The sequence below is a fragment of the Heterodontus francisci genome, chromosome 11, assembly GCF_036365525.1.
Source record: "Heterodontus francisci isolate sHetFra1 chromosome 11, sHetFra1.hap1, whole genome shotgun sequence".
In the NCBI taxonomy this organism is placed as follows: domain Eukaryota; kingdom Metazoa; phylum Chordata; class Chondrichthyes; order Heterodontiformes; family Heterodontidae; genus Heterodontus; species Heterodontus francisci.
The window spans coordinates 75,909,447-75,930,662 of NC_090381.1; the positions used below are offsets into that span (position 1 = coordinate 75,909,447).

Here is a 21,216-nt window from a genome sequence, read left to right on the forward strand (position 1 = left end):
TCCTGTGCCTTTCAGTATTTCACAAAGTTGCTAAAGGAGAAAAACCTCACTAAGGATGTGGGGATGGAAACTAAGATGAGCTGATCTAGTCAGAATTCAGTATATTTTCGCCATGTTTCATTAAAAACTACAGAATGTGTTACTCCTGTGGTTGATACTATGTTAGATCTTTTGAATGTTAAAGGTGTCACATTGTGAGACGGTCAAGATTTTACAGTATTTTATGCTGTGATTGCACAATCTTGCTACCAAATTCCCACAAATTACTCAAAATGTTTTCAGAATTTTTTTTCATCTGCCAGTTTTTTTCTGAAGTGGAATTTCTAATTCCAAATTAAAGGTTTAAACATAATGTAAAAAAAATCACAATTACACAATTACATTTAGCAACTGAATTGTGTTTTGTATCTTTTAATGCCTTTGTTAAAGCTTTTGGTTGAAGGTCCAAAGGTGTGGGCTCAGTCTTTATATCTTTATCCAGAGCCATGATGTTGAACTTGAATGTGAATTGTGCAATCTGAGGACATACAGTGTGCCTAATTTTTCAGGGTATATCAGTGTAGGTCAGTCATCTGTACCAATGGAATACTTTTCTTTAGCTTCTAGCAATTTCTACTCAGTAATATTTCCTCAAATAAATCTGAAAAACAGAAGGACAAATTGCAATAATTCTTTTTACATTCCAGAGGCTGTGTGTGTGTCTGTACAAGAGAATGAGGAGAAAAGTGATAGTTCTGATCAAAACCCTGTTGTATCCATTGCTTTGTGTTCTATAAACGTCAGAAAGTGTATTAAATTTGGGTGGGGTGGGGGGTGGTGGTAGAGGAGGACTGAGGCAAGAGGGAAGGTTGTGTGTGCATGAGAGAGAGAGGGGAGGAAAGGGTGACTTCATATTTGCAAAATAACGTTGAATTTTGAAGCCGACTAATTGTTCACCCATTTTTTGATGTTGGAAATGTTAATTGCTCATTCTTTACACCTATGAGACAGAGGCGTAAATTTCTAATACCTATGAGCGATGGAGAGAGCGAGGATAATTATGAATAATTAGAAACACAATCTTTCACACAAATATGTCAGCTCTATTTATTTGTATAATAATCAACTACACTTTATAGTAAAATTTAATCTAAAGCTAAAAGAGATCAGAAAGTGAGTAGATCAATAGCACATCCTTCAGTTTGATTCACAAATATACTCTTTCTGTTTCCAATTAGTTAATCATAACTCATTTTGAAAGGAGTTTAAGAAAAATGGAGTGATCTAAATCCAAGAATGTGGGGAGGCATTTGAGTTTCTTTGTTCAAAGTCTCCAGTAATTGTAAACGTTGCCAAATCTTTTTTGTGTTTTTGTGTTTTGAAAAGTGGAATGTGCATATTCATAAAAACTTGATCCTTTGTCTTCCTGTTTCCAGCCACATGATACACTGCCTGTCATGTAAATTAAATACATACATCACAGTCTACTTTTGTTGTTAACTATGTTGGTTAGTCTCTAAATGGTGACAGATTCGAATGAGGCTTGGATTGATGTGGAATGCAATTTTCATCTGGAATAAGTGCTTTAAATATATTACAGACAAGCCTTGGCAACCTCTCTCAGCGTTCCTAATTTATTTTTATTTCATTAAGTAACATTTTTACCATACTGCTGGCAGCATTCAGTAAAGTAATAGACAAGTCACAATTACCAACTGCAGATAAATATTTGAATAGTAACTCACTGAACACTGTGAAACAGTGAGGGAACTTTTCAACTTGCACCCACCACATGTGTGAAATCAGCAGAATGCCCACAAGGCCCTACAGCGGGCATCAGGAGGCCTAAACCATTTTCAGGTGTGGGCCACATTCAGATACAACCAATGAGCTGTGGACACCAAAATGGGCACTTTCCTGCAGCTTCCCGATTGTGGGGGAGTAGGAAAATCAACTGACTTCCACCCTGAGTCAGCTGACAGGTTGGGCTTGGGGTGGAGGAAGCCAATTCCAGAGGGAGTGAGCACCGAGCAGCAGGCGGGCTGCAGTGTACTTGTGGACTCAGGAGAAGCAGTCCTACACGATTAAAAGGAAAAATACTTCGGAACTTGTGTGGAGCGGGGTCACCAGTGGTCTCTTTAAGTTCGAGATTTGACTCATATCGTGGCAGCACCATGATTTTACAGGTAGCTGTCAGAGGCAAACAAAGTGAGATAGGACAAAGGAGTATAGAGTTTAGTCTGAGCAGAAGTTCAGCCTTTGTGTGTGTTCAGCATTAAGGTGCAGTTGACAGGTTGTTTTTCCGTAATTAAACAGCCTCTGCTTAAGTGGGCAAGCTGTTCACAACTGCTAAGGTTGATCTCCGCTGCCCCTCTGTCATCCGCCCATTTTTAAGGCGAGGGAAGAAAGAAAGCACTTACATTTATCCTTCTTCTTAGGCAGTCCCTCGGGAATGAGGATGACTTTCTTCCACTCGAGAGTTGTGAATCCTTAGATGACTGAATAGTCCAATTCTGGATCCTTGTTGGAGGTCAATCATCTCAGCTCCAGGACATTACTGCAGGAGTTCCTCAGGGTAGTGTCCTAGGCCCAACCATCTTCAGCTGCTTCATCAATGACCTTCCTTCAATCATAAGGTCAGAAGTGGGGATGTTCGTTGATGATTGCACAATGTTCAGCACCATTCGTGACTCCTCAGATATTGAAGCAGTCCATGTAGAAATGCAGCAAGACCTAGACAACATCCAGGCTTGGGCTGATAAGTGGCAAGTAACATTCACGCCACACAAATGCCAGGCAATGACCATCTCCAACAAGAGAGAATTTAACCATCTCCCCTTGACATCCAATGGCATTATGATCGCTGAATCCCCCACTATCAACATCCTGGGGTTACCATTGACCAGAAGCTGAACTGGAGTAGCCATATAAATACCGTGACTACAAGAGCAGGTCAGAGGCTAGGAATCCTGTGGCGAGTAACTCACCTCCTGACTCCCCAAAGCCTGTCCACCATCTACAAGGCACAAGTCAGGAGTGTGATGGAATACTCTCCACTTGCCTGGATGGGTGCAACTCCAACAACACTCAAGAAGGCTGACACCATCCAGGACAAAACAGCCCGCTTGATTGGCACCTCATCAAAAAACATTCACTCCCTCCACCACCAATGCACAGTATCAGCAGTGTGTACCATCTACAAGATGCACTGCAGCAACGCACCAAGGCACCTTGGACAGCACCTTCAAAACCACGTAGAAGGAGAAGGGCAGCAGTTGCATGGGAACACCACCACCTGCAAGTTCCCTTCCAAGCCACACACCATCCTGACTTGGAACTATATCGCCGTTCCTTCACTGTCGCTGGGTCAAAATCCTGGAACTCCCTTCCTTACAGCACTGTGAGTGTACCTACCTCACATGGACTGCAGCGGTTCAAGAAGGCAGCTCACTACCACCTTCTCAAGGGCAATTAGGGATAGGCAATAAATGCAGGCCTAGCCTGCGCCCACATCCCAGGAACGAATTAAAAAAAAACCCTCTGCCACAGGTCAGGCAGGTGGTGATTGGTGAGGTGAGTGAAGGGATGCTTGAAAGTCTGAACGCTCCTTCCACTGTTTGCATTTGGTCGCTGCCTGGGCACGTCAACATTGTTAGAACTGGCTGGCACCGTCACGGATGCTTCTTCGCCATTTTGGGCAGTCTTGGGCAAGAGATTTCAACAAATGGGTGGAGATGTCACATTTTTTCAGGGAGGCTTTAAGGACATCCTTGTAGCATTTCTTCTGCCCTCTTGGTAGCCCCTTGCCGTGACAGAGCTCGGAGTAGAAAGCTTGTTTTGGGAGTCTTGTGTCAGGCACGCGGACGATGTTGCCTGCCCAACGTAACTGACTAGTCATGACCAATGTCTCGATACAGGGGCTGTTGGCCTGAGAGAGGACACTGATTTTGGAGCTCCTGTCCTGCCACTGAATTTGCAGGGTCTTGCGGAGGCACCGCTGGTGATATCTCTCCAGGGCTTTGAGATGTCTGCTGCACAGTGTCCATGTTTCTGACGCATACAGGAGGGCAGGTAACACTGCGGCCCTGTAAAGCATGAGCTTGGTGCCAGGTTTGAGGTCTTTGTCATCAAACAATCTTATCCTCAGACAACCGAAGGCTGTGCTGGCACACTGGAGTAGCTGCTGAGTTTCATTGTCGATGTCTGCCCTTGCTGAGAGGAGGCTCCCAAGGTATGGGAAGTGATCCACATTGTCCAGTGGTTCACCGTGGATCTTGATCGTCTGGGGACAGTGTTGTGCTGCGGGAGCAGGCTGGTAGAGGACCTTTGTCTTCCGGATGTTCAGCTTTAGGCCCATTCTTTCATCTGCTTCTGTGAATGCATTGACAAAGGTTTGAAGCTCAGCCTCTGAGTGTGCACATACGCAAGCGTTGTCATAATACTGCAGCTCAATGACAGAGGTTGATGATGACTCCAAGAAAAATGTAGGGAGCAGCAGGCTCACAAAAGCCTTCGACTCTATCAACCGGAAGGGATTACGGAACATCCTCCTCAAATTTGGCTGCCCGGAGAAATTCGTCACCATCCTCCATCTGCTGCATGACGACAGGCAAGCTGTAATCCTTGCCAACGGATCTGTCACTGACCCAATCTGAGTGCAAACTGGGGTCAAGCAAGCCTGTGTCATTGCACCAACACTCTTTTCCATCTTCCTCGCTGCAACACTCCACCTCATTTCCTTGAAGCTCCCTGCCAGCATAGATCTACTCTACAAGATAAGTGGCAAACTATTTAACCTATGTCGCCTCCAAGGTCACTCCAACATCTGTCATTGAGCTGCAGTATGCTGATTTATATTTATATAGTGCCATTCACTGCACATCTTCTAATATCCTCATTGTGTGACTCACAGTGGTAAAGGGAAGTTTGATGGTAAAATACAGGAAGCTGTAATACAGGCTAATTTGATTCATTAGGAGGCTGACCTGAAACCGTTATCAGTAATGATACACAATGGCTAAAATATTGTACTCTGCACACATCACAAGGATGCCTAGCACTGCCATCCCTCCCTGTTTAACTCTCTAATTTAGAAGGGTAGAATTCAGACTAGCACCAAATTCTCACAAAATTGTAACTTGAGTATTGCTGAAAATAGAGACATGTTGTCGAAGCTTTTTGTCTTGCACTCATCAGGACAATCTGAAAGAATACCAATGTAAGGGAAAATAACAACTTTGTACTGTATGAGAAGAGAGTGCTGATTATCTTCTCATACAGTATAAAGTTGTTGTTTTCCCTTACGATGGTATTTTTGCAGATTGTCCTGATGAGTGCAAGGTGAAAAGCTTCGACAACGTGTCTCTATTTTCAGCAATACTCAAGAAAATTGTAACTCTCGGATGTATTAATGAGGGTCCGACACCTGTTTTAGGACCCAATTCCAAAAATGGCCTGCCCTGAACATAACTGTTGCTGGGCCTGTTGGCCTACTGAATTTAGGATAGCCAGGTTACCATGCAGCTTATCAACAGTCCCTTAAAGGGACCGCGGGAGGCCATCATCAAAAAGTAAGTTACTTCAAAAGTTATTACCTGAATGTGGAGCCAGAGGGAACAAGAGTGCTCCTGAGAATCTGAAAGAAAAAGGAACAAAGTAGTTGTCGAATGAAACAGGTCCCATCATTACACAGAAAATGAAAGACAATGACAATCAATTACAACTCACCTATTCATTTAATTAGCTGTTGAATATGAGAAAAACAAATTTAATTAATTGCCTACAGTAGATAAAGAGAACACAGTTTATTTATTTTCCAGGAATTAATCAAAACACTTAGTTTACTGCTTCACAGCAGGTCTCCTACAAACTTCTTTCAAATTCTTCCAGTGGAGATGTGGACCTCTCATCCAATCTTACCACCCAACTCACGTACTATGGCAGCTCGGCCTCTGATTGATCAGGAGAAACACCATGTCAGATCTGCTAGAAACATTGTATTTTTTGAATGTGCCTGGTCTGCAGACTAGTAATTTAGGGTTAGGCGTTTATTTTCCATTTGTAAGTAATCTTCAGAAAATTCTATGATGTGATTTCATTTGGTGGTGTGAGAAACTACACATTTTGAGATAATTAAATGAACTTTTGAGCAAGTGTAAACTGAAAAGAATCATCACATGGTGCGTGGACTATCCTTGAGTACATTGTTCACTATGTAGAAAAAACTTCTGTATACTCAATGTAGCAAAATCATGCGTTTTTTCATAAATTTTAGAGCAGTCTAAGAAAAACCATTAACACAAACTATAATATAATAAGAGCCACTGATCCACAAAAGTTCAGGATTGGGAACATTCCAGTTGTATGTGCAGGATATATTACTGAAGATATTCCAACCAATGTTTTCTCATAGGATGCCATGGATCCTTACCAGATATCAATCAGTTCATTTCTCATGGAATCATTGAAAAGTAATGCTGTCATTTAACTTATTTCCAAAATATATTACTCATCTTTTTTTTTGCTCATGAAGCTATGTGATGCCAGTACTAATAAATGAAACATCTTCCTTTTTGTCAGCATCGGGAATTCCCAGCTGAAGAGTAGAATTCTCTCTGCCCCACCAGTGGGCCCACCAGCAACCCCTGAAGACCATCCTCTTCTGCATCAGGGTTAATGTTTCTATTCCCAAACCACTTCTTTTTTAGGTGTAACATCAACTTATACTGAACTATAAACAGTTTTTCTGTAGGCTCCTATTCACCGGAAGGGGCTGAGCTTGCCCAACTTTAAATCGGGACCTTACAAGCAGAGAGGGAGCACTTTCAATATCCCCAGAACCCAGAAGTGAAGACCATGCGCTGATCTACTTCACCAATGTTTCCATTTCCTTAGTTATTCATATACCAACACCTTCTCCCGTTAAGCTCTCTTCTTTCAATGGTCTAATTAAAATCCACTTCATAAATTTAGAATCCATTGACAAATGATCTCCAGATGAAAATGGTCCATGCAAAGTGGCTGAATGGTCTTTTTCTCGTTCCTCCATTTACATTTCTGTAATAAGTCTGTTGGGTCAGACTAAATACAATTTCTTAATGTTTCAGATGAGTATTAGGTGTAAGTGGGACAAGTTCCCCAATGGCCTAGTTGGTAAAAGCACCATCCAACATTGAACTAAGCCATACAGACAGAAGGTCTGATCCTGAGGATATCGCAATTACAATTTATGTGCATGAGATAAGATGGGAGAAGCGTCATCAAAATTCCTGCTCCTGATTGAACCCCTCCATGTGTGTGGATAGCAGGTGGGAACAGGATCAGGTTCATCAATAGTCCACTGACAACATATTGTCAAGGGTCACACATGAAGAATAACAGCTTGGGCGAGGTACTGGGAAAATGCTGCACCTGTGAAACTTAGCAATAATTGACATTGTCAGAAGTAGCGGGAAGAGGAAAAAAGTTAAAGAGAGGAAAAGAAATTAAAATCTGTAATTGGTACAAATTAAGGCACATTGTACTCACACATGACTGACTGGGCTCCAGAATGTAAGCCAAGTCACAAAGTGGGAGGTTAAAGATACATTGATGACATACTCAGTGTGGATCTGAAATTGACTGGCTGTCCCCGAAACCCAAAAGGCTAATAATTCAAAACATAGCATTTATTTCTATTAATATTAAACCATGCCATTTTCTATCAGTATTGGAGAGATATTATGAATGTTACAGAAATTGTGATTTGCAGAGTGGTTCTTCCAAGTCTCAATAAAATGTGATGCTAATTACATTTAGATCTGTTTGATCCAGAGAAAATTTGAGGGTGGTTTGTTCAAGCCACAAAATAGATACTTGTGGCTGTTAAAATATCTTTTCAATGTAGATTTCAACCTTGTGTCATAATTTATAATTTAATCCTTAAAGAAGAGATTTTTTAATACATAAAACTCATCAAAATCAAGGCATTGCTTCTGAAATTTAAGTAATCTAAACGTGTGAACTCAAGAACAAAGGTAACTGTGCTGTAATAGAAATAAATAATCCTCTCTGCCATTCCATTAAATGTCTTGACATTTCATTAACCAGAATCTTTCTTATTGTGGCTCATACAGGCTTTGTGGCAGATTTTATCTGCATGACAGCTGGCCCAAGTGTTATAGTACCAGCACAATGGTCCTGAAAGTGTCGACGTGGGCAATTAAATTTAGTGTGTGTCAAATTATTTTGGTCACAAAAATACAACGTTTGGGAACAATAAAGAGATAAGTTGGTTATTATGTACTGATGTGTAAAAATGAACTTTTTAGAACTTAAGAACGAACTGACTAAGGTAAAATACAGAAACTGTATTCAGGCACAAAACTGGGGGTAAAATTCAAGAGCCCACGGAAAACGGGTGTGGGGATTGCAAAGTGCACTTAACCTGCACCCCTTCTTTCTGATAGGCAGCATGCAAATGCAGTTGAGTAGCTCCACACCTCAGCAGGGGCTCAAGTTCATGTGAGGCTAGCACCACTTAAAGCTCGCTTTCACCTCTTAAGGAGAAGGTGCATTCCAGCTGCAGCAGGGCAGACAGCAGACCCAATGTTTCTCCAATGCAGCACTGGAAGCCTTGGTTCAGGAGGTGGACAGGAGGAAAGAGGTCCTCTCTCCACATGGGGCTAGGAAACCCTCCAGACAGACACTGAGAAGGCAGAAAGAGCGGATATCCATCCCTGTCAATGCCAGCAATGTAGCTCTGAGGACCTGGATACAGTGCCGTAAGAGGTTCAATGACCTGACACGAGTGGTCAAAGTCAGTGAATGCATTTTCAGATGTCACATTCTATTGCGGAACAACTAACCTCACAAAATGCTCAATTCATCACTGCCCTTTCACTCACTTATCAGCAACCTCTATCAACCACGACTCATACTTCACATTGGTGGCTTCACCCCATCCTCACACACTTTGCACTGCTGCAAGCCTCGCAACCACATCTCACAGCTTGTACACACTGCCACCTATCTAACCATGATGACCACAGCGCCCAAACAGATTGCACCACACTCACTGGCCCACTTCCCTCCCACTTTCATGATAAGGTGGCGCACAGCCGCAGACAGCAGCAACTAATCAGAAAATCAATGGCATTTCGAGTGGCAGCATGGCTGTCGTTATACGTACATGTGTGTGAGTTGTCAGGAGCCAGGTGTTCAGCGGATAGCCAATGTCATCCAGTGTCCAGCCTCTGGTTTGTCATGGTGGCTCAAGTGCTGATAGTCATTGAGCAAACCATTGGGGCGCTTAAACAATGCTTTGTTGCCTGGACCACTCTGGAGGAGCCCTGCAGTACCCTCCAAAGTATGTCTCATGATTCATTGTGGTCTGGTGCATGCTGTAAAACCGACCATCAATGGTGCACGGCAGTTGCCACCAGGTATATAGTGAGCTGCTGAAGTACAGGAGGAAGAGGAGGAAGAGAAGAAGGAAGAGAAGGAGGAAGAAAGGAGGAGGCCACTAATACAGAATAAAGGAATCATGACAGCTGCCAAGATACCGGGCATTGAGCTGCATTATGCACTGAGGATGCTCGCACATCAGCTGACCATTGAGGGTGTGGAAACCTTTCCCTATTGCAGTAGATCCCTCAATTTACATGCAGCGCTCGCAAAACGACAGGTGTGCAGTCAATGGTACTCTGCACTATGGGAAAGCCCGCTATCCTGGTGAAATTGCATTTTCATTCTGCCTGCAAATCTGTGGCAAAAGAGAATGAAATGTACTCAACTCCTTTTGCATAGACAGCCTCAGTGAGCTCCCTTATACAACAGTGGATGGCAAACTACAAGATGCTGCAAATGTCATCCGCTGCAACCTGGAAGGAGCCAGGCACAAAAATGTTCATGGCCATGGTCACCGTCATAGGCACTGGCAATGCAGTCCTTGTCCTGCTTTGAGGCTGTAGGTCTGCCTGCAACAGATGGCAGATTTCAGTGGGCACCTCTTTAGTGTACCCCGCTGCCAATTGAAGCCCTTAAGTGGGCAATTAATGCCCAATTAAGGGCCTTATCCCGCCACCGCTGCAATTAGCCCACGGAGAACACAGAAAGAAAAACTGTGCGGGTTGCTTGCCAGCTCCAGTGGGGGGTGTGGGGGGATGGAGTTCCCTTGTTAAAAGGCACTTTGTGTCTGAAAGGGGGGCCCAGCTTCGGGAATTGGGGTGTCCTGTTGAGAGCCATCCCCCTGCCCTTGTTGCCGAGCTCCCTACAATCCCCTCCCCCGCAACCCCCACTCCAAGAGACCCCTCCCACCCTGACCGACCTGTGGCCTGGGTCCAGAGCTGCTCCTAGGCCTCGGGTAGGTGCTCCACTGGCAGCAGACACTGCCTCTCAGAAAGCAGGACTTCTGTCACTAGTGTCCTTGATCTTATGGAAGGCCCACCACTGTCCAATTAAGTGCCTAATTGGCAGTTGTTTCGGAGAGACTTGGGGTTCTCGGCGCTGCTTTTGCCAGAGGTTGAGACCCCCGTCCCCCCCCGGCCTGTGTCTTGCTTAGGATGGATATAGCCTCCTGCTGAGAGAACTTCTCCTCTTCCTCCACCTCCCTCTTTGGCAGCTTGTTCTCTGCTGTGTTGCTTGTGCTCAATCTTCTTCTCATGCTGCAGGCAAAGGTAGATAGAAACTACTGGGAGCAAGTGCTCTGAGTAGAATCCTTGAAGACAGAACTAATGCCTTCACCACATACCACGCCACGCCCTGTAGACTTCAGCAACTTCAACTAGCAGTATAAACTTCAAACGCTTCTACTAACTCTGTAACAGTCAGTAGAAATCAATCAGCAACTAACATAAAAGTAGTTGATGATCCCTTTAAATAGTACTGGAGTGGGGGTGGGGGGGAGTGTCCTTCCTGCTACTGAATGCGTGTTCCGCTGTGCGAGGTTAAAAGAGGGCAGTAGCTGGAGTGTTAAAGCTGAACATGACAGCACTGGAGCCAAAACAGTTTTACAAGCTTCCTAACATCACTAGCTACCTATTCTGCATACTTCTAGTGCACTTTCCCAGCATGCATGCTAACGACTTACCCAAAATGACATTTGGCATGGCCTGCAGCAGAAACATGCCCAGCTGGCACAGATGCCATTTTGGACCTATACCAATACCCGTAACACCAAAAATACGGGCGCTAAGCAACAGGGTTTTGTGGCCCTGGTCTATTAGGGGCACAATATGTAGCAATTATGCAATTTCGCAAACAAGAATGTATCTTACTGCTTTTTCCTGTTTTGTTTTTAATAACTCAATGGCTATGGCATATTTCTAAAGAGTGCGCAGGACCAGAGGAACCTGGTTACACATGCATTGATCTTTGAAAGTTGAAGGATATATTGAGAGAGTTGTTATAAAGCACATGGGATCTTGGACTTCATAAATAAAGGCGTTGAATACAAAAGCAGGGAAGTTATGCTGAACCTTTATAAAGTTCTGGTTAGGCCCCAACTGGAGTATTGCATCCAATTCTGGTCACCACACTTTGGGCTGAATTCTATGGCTGGAATTTTATGCCTCCCCAACGAGCGGGATGGTGGCGGGGGGGGGGGGGGGGGTGGCGTAAAATGGAGCGGGAGGCAACGGGAAACCTTCCCAACCTGGTCCCACCTCCGCTGCCCCTTAACTCAGGGCAGCGGCAGCGAAAACCGGCCCGCCCACCCCAGGCCTATCAAGGCCCTTAAGTGGCCATTTAAGGGCCATCGCCCACCTCCACGCGGATTTTACGTGTGGCAAGCAGGCGTTCTGGAGCTGGGAGAAGCCGCCTAACGGAAGCAGATGGCTTCCAAGCGTCCCGGGTGGCCCTCATGATCGGCCACGCTACCCCAATCATCCCCAAGACCCAACACGTACTCCTTCCCCCCAATCTACCACCCTTGCCTCGCTGGGGCCTGACCGATTACCCCAGGCGAGGCATCCAAAACTTATCTTCCCTCCCGGCTCCCAGGCATCTTGTCTTCATGCTGGGCTGCAGTCTCAGCAGTGGCCACCACTCCCGGTGGCGTTGATGGGACTAAGAGCTGCCAGCCTGCTGATTGGCCGGCAGCTCTATTAGGCGGGACTGCCTACCTTAAGCGGGTGGCAGTCCCACCTTACACCAATTGAAGCCGGAGGACCTGCAAAATATGGGTCAGATCCCCAGGCAAGGCGGAAGCGGATTCGACCGGGGACTTTTCAGTCAGTGGCCGGCTCCCATTCGCCTACCATAAAATTCCGGCCTATAAGTCTGCCGCTGATTTTCAATGGTGGCCTGCCCATGTGGGCTGTACACCAAAGGACCGCTGCAAATGCAAACGTAGCGGCTCATTTAAATAGCTCGGGCAGGCCCCCCTCCGATCACATGCAGGGGGCGGGCTGTGCGCCCCCAGCAATGGCATCAGCTGCCTGTGCGCAGGCACTGATGACATATTTGAAGGACTGTTAGCCCTACCGGCAAATTTAAATATTTCAAGGAAGATTAAAAGAAATTAAATAAATACACCTCTTTTGCCCATCTCCCACCCCCCAAAAAAGCAATTAAATTAATTATTTGCCCTTCCCCTCCAAAACACTTCCCTTTACCATCTGGCCTTCCCCCACAACTGCACAAACTTTAAACTATAACCTTGCCTACCGTTCCGTTCCCCGGACGGGGAAACGAAGGCGTGACAGTGCCTGCTGCCAGTATGAAGAGCGCGGCAGGACTTCAGGAGGCAACGGGATAATAATTAATGCAGGTATTTTAATTTATTCAAATATTTAAATTACAGTCTTGTCGCCGTGCAGCAAGTGGGGCCACCATGAGGCCTTGCCACCACCAGCAATATTGGGCCGGGCCCTGCTGGCGTCAAGGCCCATGGCGGGCCTCATCCGGGGCTATCTTCAGGCACCCCCCCCATCACCCCCCGGCCATGGATCCTGATGATGAGGGCTCTATAGAATCCAGCCCTTTAGGAAGGATCTGAGGGACCTGGAGAGGGTGCAGAGGAGATTTACTAGAATGATTCCCGGAATGGGTATTTTTATTTACAAGGTTAGGTTGGAAAAGCTGGGTTGATCTCCTTGGAGCAAAGGAGATTGAGGGGAGATTTGATAGAGGTGTACAAGATTATGACAGGCTTAGATAAGTTAGACAAGGAAACTGTTCCCATTAATGAATGGTACAAGGACTAGGGGACACAGATTGAAGGTTTTGGGCAAGAGATGCAGGGGGAATGTGAGGAAGAACTTTTTTACGCAGTGAGTGCGTATGACCTGGAACTCGCTGCCCACAAGGGTGGTGGAAGAGGAGACAATCTATGACTTCAAAAGGAAATTGGATGGTCACTTGAAGGAAATAAACTTGCGGGGCTACAGGGATCGAGCAGGGGAGTGAGACTGGCTGGATTGCTCCGTGGAGAGCCGGCATGGACTTAATGGGCTGAATGGCCTCCTTCTCTGCCGTAAATGACTCTATGACTCTAATAACATCAAGTCAAGAACAACTATTTGACTCTGTACTGTAGCAATTACACTGCGCAATATTATTGCACAAATTGCTTGGTCCAATATTTTAAAATACAGTCATTTAAAATAAGATTTATTTTAAATCATCCTCACTAAAATAGTGGAGAAAGGAGTTTGATATAATTGTGTTAAAAGTTCACAGGATGATATTGCACAACAACACCATATATATAGTGCCTTTAACGTAATAAAAGATATCAAGGTGCTTCACAGGAGTGTTATCAAACAAAATTTAACACCAAACCACAAAGGAGATATTAGGATTATCAGATGAGCTGAGACAGGAGCAGAGACAGGCGTTATGGAGGTGGAAATAGGTGGCCTTGGTGATGGAGCGTATATGGGATCGGAAGCTCACTCGGAGTCAGATATGACACCAAAGTTGCAAACTGTCTGGTTCAGCACCTGACAGGTGATGAGGAAGGGGTGGAGTCAATGGCTCGGGAATAGAGTTGTGGTGGGGACCGGAGATAATGTCTTCAGTCTTCCCAATATTTAATTAGAGGACAATCCTGCTCATTCAATACTGGATGTCAGACAAGCGGTCTGATAGATCAAAGGCAGTGAATGGAGTGAAGGTGGTGGTGAGGTAAAACTGGGTGTTGTCAGTGTACAGAATTTACATAATTTTCAGGTGCATGTGACAGCATGGCTCAGCTAGTAATACTCTTTCCTTCTGGTCAGATAGTTGTGGATTCCAGGGAGAGAGCTAGCAAGGCAGATGGGTTTAGGAAGTTAATTCCAGAATGCAAGATGTGAAGACAGGAAGTTCTAGCAGAGACAGAACAGAGGATGTGGGAGGAGATTCACAGTAAACCAGAGTTGCAAAAACAGAGTTTGTGTGGTGGGATTTAAGATTGGATAAAACTGCACAGGTAGAGATAATATGGGTAGCAAAATCCTTGTGAATTTGCAAGTTGTGTAAGGTAGAATTCAAGAGGCTAATAAGGAAAGCATTGGAGAACTGAAGACTGGATGTGATGAGGCCATGAAGGGATTTAAAAATTGAGACAAGGGGAAGGATTTTATTGCCCAAGGCCAATTGAGCCACTTAAGGGTAGCTTCCCATCTCCGCTCCCATTTCACCAACATCAGAGGAACCCACTGTCATGTGGAGTCACCACCAGGTGAGACCTGGCAACCTCCTAGCAGGCTTGGGGGTGTCCCTCCTCTGTGGGCAATCCATGGCCCACAGAGGGTCCCCTAGGTGGGGATGGCCACCCCTGTGGCAAGAACCACCCCACCACCCCCTCCCCACCCCATCCTCATCAACATCTCCACTCTCTCACTGGGGCCTGCCTGACTGCCACCAGCAACCCCGACCCCACTCACCTGCGTCCCAGAGTCTCCTCCATCTTCACTACTGCAGGTCACCTACAGTACTGGCAGTGGCCACCACTTCCAATGGCACTGCTGGTACTGCACAGCTGCTGGCCCTTCGATTGGCCGGCAGCTCTGGAGGTGGGAGCTTGTCCCTTAAAGTCTCCCTTAAAGGCACTTAATTGGCTGCCTGCTGTGGAATCCCACCCGGGGACCGACAGAGGGCCAAGGCGGGGTCTCCCCCCACCTTCTAGCCTGCCACCAGGACCCCCATCACCAGGATAAAACATAGCCCCAGGATTTTAAAGTCAATGGACTAGCTAATGGGAAGCCAATGTTTTCAAGAGAATAGGGTTGATAAGGGTTTGAGACTAAATGGGATGGGATATGAACGACAGGTAATTTGGATTTTTTCTCATGTAGAGCTGAAGAGACTGATGAAGAGAACATTATAAAAACCAAGCTACAAGGCGCAAGAGATGTGGATGATGGTTTCAGTGGAAGAGACGTAGGCAGGCAGTTATGATGGTAGAAATAGGTGAGATTGGTGAGAGACTAGACATGGGGTTTGATGCTCAGCTCAATACTGAAAGGAGACCAAGACTGTGCACCTCAGGCTCAGCTTGAACAAGTAACTGGGAAAGAGATTGGATAAACAGTTTCATCTTCCCTTGCTAAAATTTTAATTTACCCCATAAAAGTGCATATTTCTGAGTATTTTGGAATGATTCAAAGAATTACCTCTTGAATGAACTCCATCCCTTTAAAAACATCAGTTTTGAATCTGTTTGGTGTCAAATTGGCACTTTTGTTAACCTCCTATTAAGTATTTTTTTTCAGAAACAACTTATAATGCTACATACATATATACAATTAGCAATGAAGAGACTGATAGCATATAACAGGGATACGTAATGCAGAAGAACATTTTGCATGATTGTGTCACATAATCAACCAATTCATTTCTTTCTCAAAGATTGTTACATCAATCAAGGATAATTGCCAATTTGATCTTAATTAAAGGACACAATCTGATTTCTAATTATATGAAACAAATGATTCACAGGTTATTTAATGGCCTTCAGATCTGTGTGTCCCTAACTCTATGAAGATTAGTGTAAGTATGACTCAATGGAAAATACAGTCCTAAGGAAGTTCATATGTGCCTGCTTAAATCAACCACTCTGCTCTGCATCCTAGCAAACGTTGTATAGAAAAAATATTTGGTGGTGGTGACTGTGATGAATAGGAACTCATCACAACTCAAATAATATGATTGTCTTTTTTTTTAAATATGACATAAACATTGAAATGTGCTGGTCACTTTAAATTTCTGTTATTGCAAGTGAAGGGTTCCTGTGTTGACATGAGAATAGGATTGATTGAATTACCAAACTGTGGGAAGGTGAATCAGTAGCTTTGTGGGGAAACCTCCCAAACATTCATATAGAAGCTTCTAAATTATCTCAGCATTTGTATTAAAGTTGGTAAGATACATATAAATACACACAAAAAGTACAGTTCCATAATGTTTAACAGGGATCATCTGGTATTTCAACCAAAAATAATTCAGAACAGAGACTGCCTTTGAATCCCAAACATTTCATACATTATGTATAGCTATTTCAACCCTTTTTATCTTTCTCCTTTCTAAATTTCCCACAATGTGTAATTCCTGGTAAAGTTAAGAGGATTACATTGATGTTATCTGAAATCCTTAAAACTGTGATAAAAATAGTTTCCTATCACAGATTATTGCAAGAAAATAGAATTACTTCTCCCCTTGACTGTGTGTGTGAAGTCATGTGTTTGCAGCTAAAATCATTCACCTTGCATTAAATTTAAGACTAACGTTACTCTTGCACTCTGATTCATACACTTGAGTTTCATAATAAGGATGAAGCTGAACATCAGTATTGATTCAAAGACATCAAAGAGAAACAAGTGCACTGCAATCAAAATCTGCATTGAGAAATACAAAAAAACTGTAGTGTTCAAATATCTTTGTACTGAATGCCTTTTCAAGAGTTTATTCATCAGCTTCTGCCTGTTTGAGTAAAAGGCCCACAGATGTTGACATTATTTTCAATGGTTTAAGATGGTTCCTATTGGCTTTTATTAACATTTGTTACTTCTTTATTATCCAAGAGTTTTTTCATCATTTTGAAAGCCATGCTTTTTGCAGCTCTGAAGAGAGCAGCAGGTAGCTTTAGCAGCCAGGGTCAGTGCACTGACCAACTTTGAGTTCCATTGTGCTACTTGCTCGCAGTGTATTCGCTGCAGATGCGAAAGGTCAGTCTCCAGCAGAGATTCCATACCTGGGCTTTTGTCATGCCTGCCAGGAGATTCTCACGAAAATATAATTTAACGGAAAGCAATCTGCAGAAATGTCTGCTCTCCGCTGTGTCATCGAACTCCAAAGTATTGTACCAAAATCCACAATCTTCCAGCAAGAAAAATAATTTTTGGCTCTCTTCAGTTGTTCAAGAATTCTGCGCCTAAAGCTAATTACAGGGAATGTGATTGAGAAGTAACTTACATTATTTTATAAATATTTGTATTCATTTTATTAGAATGTATGGTTCTTTAAGTGTTTTGCTTTTCAAAGAAATATTTGAGCAGTTCATTCGGTATACTAAAAGATCTAAATAGCAATGTTTTGTTATCTGTTATTCAATGAAGTAATAAACACAGAAACTTATATTTATCTAAATTCTTTCACTCTTCCTGTGCTGTCTTTTTGCAATATAAACAAATATTTGTTGACCTTGGAATTGGAAGTTATGGATATGCACAGTGCTGGTAAAATTAATGTTCTGCTTTTTCCAGGTCGGCAATGCCAAACTGCCTTAAGAAGAAAGGTCAGTAACTCAGATATGATTTTATCCTTCTTATGATGACTTGTATGTAACTGGGAATTGACAGAAAAGATATAACTTTGGCAATCCATGAGCACTCATTAATGACGCCCAGTACATTCACCCACCCTCCAAGTGTATTCTCAACTAAGTTTGGCATTGACACAAAAACGCACAAACAGATAATGTAAATAGCTGTCAGTATTGAGGCTCAATTTCTAATTAGATCTCTGTTGTCTTAAATTGGCACTTCTCATTTAATTTCAATGGGATATGCCAATTTATGACAGCTTAACTCTGATTGGAATCGAGCCTCTGGTCTTCAGAAACTTTCAAAAAGACCCCAGGGTGGAAAGTTGTAATTAGCTGTTTCTGCAGCACTGGTATTAAAATGTGAAGCCTTGTAGGAAACTCTTTGTATTAGAGAAATGCCCTTTTATTCTTTCTGGTGGTTTTTGCACTCTGCAATGCTTTTAGTTTGGGCCCAAAAAGCCATTATGTGACTCATGGGGCTCCGATGTAATCAATGTCTAAAGTAAGAATATCATTGCTTCACAATACCTTAGAAGAGAAAAGCACTTACATGTACACTTGATTCATCACTATGTAAAATCAGAGAAGGCTTCATTAAAATTTCATGTTTATATTTTTCATTTCAAATCCTCTAAGCTTAGATCCTCTTCAATGAGATACAATTCCAGAAAACAAGGTTTTGAAAACAGATATTTGCAGCATGGCTTAATCTGCATTGTGTATCTGATGGTGAATAGGAACAGCTCCCTCACACTGTAGTTCTGGCCTAATTAGAGGCTGCTGACTGATTGCAATGAACAGCATGAGACTCACATGAAGTGAACTCTCAGCGTGAGGGAGAGGAGAGGTTGTGCGGAGGTTACAGGTACTTTTCATACAGCCAGGCGGGAAAGCTCCAACATCCTGCTGCTAGAAATTTGTCTGCGCTGCAGCCATCAAAATTTTCTCAAAGGCCAGACACTAAAGTCTGTGACTGAGGGAGATTTGTTGATATGATAACTTGATTAGTCCTGGACAGATGACACAGTGGCAGAGAGCCAGCTCAAAGGAATCTGTGCTCTTAGTCCTTAACCTCTCCTCAGGAGATGACAAATTATATCTGGTAATTAGACTATTATCCTACTAGTGTCTTGAGAAAACTTTGAAGGACATTGCCAAGAAACTACTAATTTGTTTGTTTCCAATTAGATCAAAATCATATTAAACACCTCTAAACTCCTGCAATAAGACCCAGATGTCCACACCAGGCACATTTAGCTATATTCAATTTTACTGCTAAAAACCATGCTCACTATTCAACTATTTAGCATAGATATTAAAATGGAAGTGTTAGTGTTTTATGGAAGGTGACAAGAGTGTGCGTCATGGTGACATCACATTTTTAGCAACACATGTAGTTTTGTGACGCAATGAATGACTTTTTGAAACACGTATTGTTTCCTGTGTTTACAAAGAGTGCTTAACATTGCTAGTTCCCAGAAGCAATGATACTCCCTTATCAAAGACATCACTTTGTAAAAAAAATGGGGATAGCTAATTATTTCAATGATATTCTCATTGTATTTAAAAATTATAACATTACCTCTTAAGCTGCTAGCTGGTACAAGGATGATAAATGAGAAAGCTAAACTCTCCATAAAGAATCTACTGGTGTAATCCAAAGGCCAATTTCTGAGGTTGGATTAGGAGACAGTGTGATAGTTATTTGGGGTATATTATATAAGGATCATTGGTTGTGTTAGTGTTCCAATCCGAATTTCTACAAGCCCAACTAAAAGTTAAAAAATATGAAGAATGTGAAAATATATTTATAGTATGTTGCAAGACAAAGTTTGCACAAACTAATATAAAGCATGTTTATGTATGCAACTTTCCCATTGCAAATCAAATAAAACAATTAGATAAAGACCTGTAGTTGCTTGAAATCTTGAGAAAATCTCTCCTAACTAGAGATCTATTAATAACTGGAATGAATGAGCCGGCATGGACTCAATGGGCCGAATGGCCTCCTTCTGTCTCATAAATGACTATGACTCTATGAATATGGAATCTCAAAATTAAGCAAGTTTACTATAAAGGACCACAGAATTATTTAGTTAAGGGTGTTGCAAGAAAATTAACAGTTAATTAAAATGGTGTAGATTTGCATAGCACACTAAGGGTTGGATTTTAAGCCAAAAAGGCAGGAGGAACCCTGTCTGTGCATTTTTCTTACCCCCGGAGCGATTCTCTGGTCTTTTGGGATCAAAGTTGAAGGAGGCAGGATCTCCATCCCTTAAAATACTTAATAGGGACAGGGATGCTGCCCCAAGAGCTTCCGGTCAATCACAGGGCCGGCAGCTCAATAGTATCAGCAGCGCCACTGGGAATGGTGGCCACTGGTGGTACTGCAGGAAGCCTGCAGTGGAGAAGATGGAGGAGACCTCAGGACGCAGGTAAGTGGGATTGGGGTCACCGGGGCCGATCCGGAAGGCCCCTGTGAGGAGAGGTGATGGAATGGGCATTCGGTCTGGGGGAGGGGGCATCCGGTGGGTACAGTGGTTCCTGGGGGGGGGGCGGGGGCGGTCCTCTGTGGACCACAAATCGCCCATGAAGGAGGGACACCCCCCCACCCCTGCAAGCCCACAGGGAGGGTGCCTCATTTTACCAGGTGTCCTCCCAACAAGGCAGAAGCCCCCTCCCCACCCCGCTGCTGGTAAGTTCCCAGCAGTGGCAGGAAAAGGCCCTTAATTGGCCATCAATAGGCCACTTAAGGGCCTCAAACGGCCTTTGCGTGGGAAGGCTGCGCAGGCCTATCCTGTCCCTGGGAGAATCGGGTCCAGAAATCCCAGCGTCGGGTTCCGTGGCAGCCGCTGCTACTTCGATTCTCTGACCGCTCCCCTCCCACCCACCACCCCCACAGAACCTGACGTCGGGCTGGGTACAAAATCCAGCCCTAAGGGTGCAGAAACTGGGATCATTGAGGTTGCATGAGGGTCTTAAAGGAGGAACAAAACAATTCTATCCAACACAGGGCGGCACAGTGGAGCAGTGGTTAGCACCGCAGCCTCACAGCTCCAGGGACCCGGGTTCGATTCCGGGTACTGCCTGTGTGGAGTTTGCAAGTTCTCCCTGTGTCTGCGTGGGTTTTCTCCGGGTGCTCCGGTTTCCTCCCACAAGCCAAAAGACTTGCAGTTTGATAGGTAAATTGGCCATTATAAATTGTCACCAGTATAGGTAGGTGGTAGGGAAATATAGGGACAGGTGGGGATGTTTGTTGGGAATATGGGATTAGTGTAGGATTAGAATAAATGGGTGGTTGATGTTCGGCACAGACTCGGTGGGCCGAAGGGCCTGTTTCAGTGCTGTATCTCTAATCTAATCTAATCTCTATACATTACAGGATAATTGAAAGGAATACTAATGCTTCAGGAATACTACAGAATAATTCTATTTTAAATCAAGTTTCTTGTGAAATGGAAGGCATTGTGCCTATCTGAATTTGTACAAAAACACAGCTATATGGGTTT

The 21,216-nt window shown here is 43.7% G+C and overlaps 1 long non-coding RNA gene across 1 annotated transcript in view; it reads right to left on the minus strand.

Annotated features, from left to right (window-relative positions):
• The window catches only part of LOC137374903 (uncharacterized), a 107,151-nt gene that overhangs the window by 61,678 nt on the left and 24,257 nt on the right, over positions 1-21,216 (minus strand). The window contains exon 2 of the long non-coding RNA XR_010975918.1: positions 5,574-5,614. This is a non-coding gene — a long non-coding RNA (uncharacterized lncRNA). The remainder of the gene's footprint in view (positions 1-5,573; positions 5,615-21,216) is intronic.